This window comes from Ursus maritimus, unplaced genomic scaffold (genome assembly GCF_017311325.1).
Source record: "Ursus maritimus isolate PB19 unplaced genomic scaffold, ASM1731132v1 scaffold_67, whole genome shotgun sequence".
NCBI lineage: Eukaryota > Metazoa > Chordata > Mammalia > Carnivora > Ursidae > Ursus > Ursus maritimus.
In genome coordinates, this window is record NW_024426852.1 from 1 (window position 1) to 5208 (window position 5208).

The 5208-nt window shown below is 35.2% G+C and overlaps 1 pseudogene; it reads right to left on the bottom strand.

The window, feature by feature from the left end:
• Window positions 1-1453: 1453 nt before the first annotated feature.
• LOC103681017 lies at window positions 1454-2382 on the bottom strand (annotated as a pseudogene).
• Window positions 2383-5208: the final 2826 nt, after the last annotated feature.

A 5208-nucleotide genomic window follows, 5' to 3' on the forward strand; every position in this document is an offset into this window, starting at 1 on the left:
CTAAATCTTGTTCGTAGCTCTAGATCTTCACATTTTGTTGTGGTGGTGGAATCATGACAGCACATCCATGAAGTCATTCTAATTCGTACTGCATTAGTATTCATATCTTCCTTCTGATTTGTAACCTTACATGTTTTGCTCTTTGTTTTGTATTAACTGATGCTTCTGGGAAATTTATCAGTTTCCTTGAAATTTTTTTAAAAAGTCAACTTTTAGGTTTATTTATCTTTTGAAATTTATTTAATTTTCTTTTCTTAGTAAAATGTCCTACATACTCACAATTAATTTTATAATTTTAAAATGTTACGATGAGCAAATAAAATGTTGTGTTCTGTTTACTTCTGAAAATAATGAATAATTCTTTGATTACTTCTGTGTATAGCTTTTCATGAGTTGTTATGAAGTGTATCTATTTCAATGAAGATGTATTTCTTAAATTCCAAAGAGTTATCACTGGATTCACTGTTTAATTCTTTACATATGGTATTAGTAGATTATTTTTTTATAGCATTTGATATGTAAATGATCTCTTTTAGTTAGAGAAACATAACAGTCCCCAACTCCTTATCCATAGTTCATATAAGGAAGAGACAGAGAAATTTCCTAGAGAAAATTGTTGTGTTTTCATGAAAGTGGGCACTTTTCCTCTAAATCACACTTTTTAACATCTTGACTTTATGCTATCTTGTCGGTTTCCTGTGTTTTCACCACTTAAACCCTGACACTTCACCTCCCTTCTTCATATGGATATTTAATCCAAGCCCCTGTAACCCAGAGGTTACTGCCCTTCTCCGTCCTCCTTTCTGGGCTTTCCTGGGAATCCACAGTCACACGTGGGGTTATTTATCTTCATTCCTGATTATTCTGTAGTCTGATATGTTGTGATTGCCCACATTTTAACCTTTACTCTTAGCTATATATTCAAAAGAATATTTGTGAGATTTTATCTCGTATGTTTTTTAAATATATTTTCCTATAGTATTAAAAATGCTGCTATCTTCTGTCTCAGTTGATCCTTGCATTATTATATCAAGCCCTCATGCATTTTAGTCACTATTTTATCATAAAATTTCCATCTCACTTGAATTTTTGTAGTATTTTATGCATGGCTGAGTGCAGTAATCAGCATACCATGCTACCAGTTTTATGGAAGACTAAAGAAGAGTTTTATTATAGCATAAGATTTAGTTATATGGCATTATATTTATCTACAAATGAGTTTATGAGATGTACACTTTCATTTTCTTTACTGAGACGTCTTCCACAAGAAGTTGAGTAAGAACCATGGAAAGAAATAAGTTGATTAAGGTGCAATGTAAGTAAATTGAAAGAGGAGCTGAGAAATATAACTGAAATTTAGACTGTTAAAAGATAAAGAAAATTATAAGCATCATTAGACATGTTTAGCAACCATTCACCTTTTATTTAACTTCATTTATTGACTGCTATTATTTTACTTCTTTAAGAATGCTACAGTTCTTTTGATTGAGTCACTGAAGGCTTTTTTTACTTGCTTATTTCTCAGTGTATAAACAAATGGATTTAATGTAGGTGAAATGGAAGAAAAGAGCAGTGAAACCACTTTGTAGTGGTCACTTCTTCCTTTGCTGTCGGATTCATATAGATGAACATGCATGTGCCGTAGGTGATGGAAACCACAATCATGTGGGAAGAACAGGTGGAAAAGGCCTTTTTTCTTTTCTGGACAAAGGAAATCCTAAAATTGTTTTGATAATGTAAGTATAAGATAGACCTACACACATAAGGGTCAGAATGAGGGTCAGCACAGCACAGATGAAAACAGTTTTTCCATGAGCCATGTGTCTGAACATGAGATCTTCAGGAGGGGAGAAGCATCACAGAGAAAGTGATCAATAAAATTCAAGTCACAAAATTTCAGATTTAGCCCCAGACTAAGTGGGGAGATTATGACCAACAACCCAGCCAACCAACAGCAAAAAATATGACTCCTGCAGACGCTGCTGCTCATGATGGTTACATAATGCAAGGGTTTGCAGATGGCCACGTAGCGGTCATAGGACATGGTGGCCATCAGAAAAAACTCCGATACTCCACAGAGGTCCGTAAAAAACACTTGGATGACACAAGCATTATAGGTAGTGGCTCTGTCACCTGTTGCTATGCTATACAAGTACCTGGGAATACAGGCAGTTGTGAATGAGATCTCCAAGAAGGAGAAATTTTGTAAAAAGAGGTACATGGGTGTTTTAAGGTGGGGATCCACAAAAGTGAGTGTGATGCTGGTCAGATTTCCAGTTACACTCAGCATGTAGGTGAGAAATAGATAAAAATCATTACTTGCAGCTCAGGGTCATCTGTCAGGCCCAGCAGAATGAATGCTGTTATTGTACCATTTCTCATCACTGATGTCTTCTGTCCAATCTACACACTTGATAATTCAGAGAGATTATTTTGTATAGATTCTATTGACTGTACAAAATCTTTGGAAAAAATGTACAAAATAATTTAATCAGCCCTACCATCACTATATTTCCATATTATATTATATTAACTTATTACTATATATATATTTTTGTTTGTTCCAAGTTTTTGTTAAATTCCAGTTAGTTAACAGATAGTGTAATATTAGTTTCAGAAGTAGGATTTAGTGACTCATCACTTACATATAGCACCTGGTGCTCATAACAGCAAGTGCCTTCTTTAATACCCATCACCCATTTAGCTTATCCCCCTAACCACATCCCTCCAGCAACCCTCAGTTTGTTCTCTACAGCTAGGAGTCTGTTTCTTGGTTTACCTTCCTCTCTCTTTTTTTTTCTTTCCACTATGTTCATCTGTTTTGTTTCTTAAATTTCACATATGAGGGAAAACCCATGATATTTGTCTTTCTCTGACTGACTTATTTTGCTTAGCATGATACACTCTGGCTCCATCCACATCATTGCAAATGGCAAGATTCTGTTCTTTTCTGATGGCTCAGTAATATTCCATTGTATGTATATAACACATCTTCTTTATCCAGTCATCAGTTGGTGGACATTGGGCTCTTTCCATGATTTGGCTATTGTTGATAATGCTGGTATAAACATTGGGGTGCACATGCCCCTTCAAATCAGTATTTTGTATCCTTTGGGTAGACACCTAGTGCAATTGGTAGATCATAAGGTAGTTCTATTTTTAACTTTTTGAGGAATCTCCATACTGTTTTCCAGAGTGGCGGCACCAGTTTGCATATATTTTAAATCACGGTATGGATGTGATTAAATTATCTTCTGATGTGGTGTGATTTCATGTGTATGAAAATGTAATTTGGCTCCCCCAAATACTTAACTGTTCAGAACAAAGTAAAAAAAAAGAAACAACCCACATCATTAAAATTATGCTTTTGTTTAACAGTTTGGTCCCTGTCCAAGCGATAATATATGATATATAATTTGAAACCTTTCTAGAGTCTTGACCAGAATGTGGGGTCTCTGCTTTGGTTTTATAAGATTTTTTCTTTGTCTTTGTATGTTTATTTTTGGATAAATGCATTCTCTGTCATGAACAATGCTAAATCTTACATATAAGACTATATATAAACTCCTCCCCTTCTCTTCCTTCCATATTTCTCTATCACAGCTTTGTAGTACAGCTCAAAATCCGGCATTGTGATTCCCCCAGCTCTGTTTTTCCTTTTCAACAGTTCCTTGGACATTCGGGGCCTTTTCTATTTCCATACAAAGTTAAGGACTATTTGTTCCAGTTCTTTGAAAAATGTTCTCGGTATTTTGATCGGGATAGCATTGAAAGTGTAGATTGCTCTGGGTAGCATGGACATTTTAACTATGTTAATTCTTCTGATCCATGAGCATGGAATATTTTTCCATCTTTTTGTGTCTTCTTCAATGTCTTTCAAGAGTGATTTATAGTTTCTAGAATATAGGTCCTTTACGTCTCTGGTTAAGTTAATTCCAAGGTAACGTATGGTTTTTGGTGCTATTGTAAATGGGATGGATTCCCTAATTTCTCTTTCTTCAGTCTCATTATTTGTGTATAGAAATGCAACTGATTTCTGAGCATTGATTTTGTATCCCGCCACATTACTGAATTGCTCTATAACTTCTAATAGTTTGGGAGTGGCTTCTTTTGGGTTTTCCATATAGAGTATCATGTCATCTGAGAAGAGAGACATTTTGACTTCTTCTTTGCCAATTTGGATAACTTTGATCCCTTTTTGTTGTCTGATTGCTGTTGCAAGTACTTCCAGTACTATGTTGAATAATAGTGGTGAGAGTGGGCATCCTTGTCGTGTTCCTGATCTTAAGGGAAAGACTTCCAGCTTTCCCCATTGAGAATAATATTTGCAGTGGCTTTTCATAGATGGCTTTTATGAGATTGAGAAATGTACCCTCTATTCCTACACTCTGAAGGGTTTAATCAGGAAAGGATGCTGTATTTTGTCAAATGCTTTTTCTGCATCCATTGAGAGGATCATATGGTTCCTGAGTCTTTTCTTGTTGATATGATGTATCACGCTGATTGATTTGTGAATATTGAACCACGCTTGCATCCCAGGTATGAATCCCACTTGATCATGATGAATAATCCTTTTAATGTACTGTTGGATTCTATTAGCAAGTATCTTGTTGAAGATTTTGGTGTCCATATTCATTAGGGAAATTGGTCTGTAATTCTCCCTTTTGAGGGGGTCTTTTTCTGGTTTGGGGATCAAGGTAACTTTGGCCTCATAGAATGAGTTTGGTAGCTTTCCTTCTGTTTCTCTTTTTTGAAATAGCTAGGAGAATAGGTATTATTTCTTCTTTGAATGTTTGGTAGAATTCCCCAGGAAAACATTCCGGGCCTGGAGTTTTGTTATTTGGAAGGTTGTTTATCACTGACGCAATTTCTTCATAATTAATTGGCCTGTTTAAGAAATCAATTTCTTCCTGTTTCAATCTTGGTAGTTTATAGGTTTCCAGGAAGGATTCCATCTCTTCCAGATTGCTTAGTTTATTGGCATATAGCTGCTGATAAAAATTTCTAATAAATCTTCCAATTTCAATGGTGTTCGTCATGACCTCTCCTTTTTCATTCATAATTTTAATAATTTCGGCCCTTTCTCTTTTCTTTTGGATAAGTCTTGCCAGAGGTCTGTCAATATTATTGAGTCTCTCAAAGAACCAGTTTCTAGTCCTGTTGATCTGCTCTACTGTACTCCTGGTTTCTTTTTCTTTTTTTTTTAAT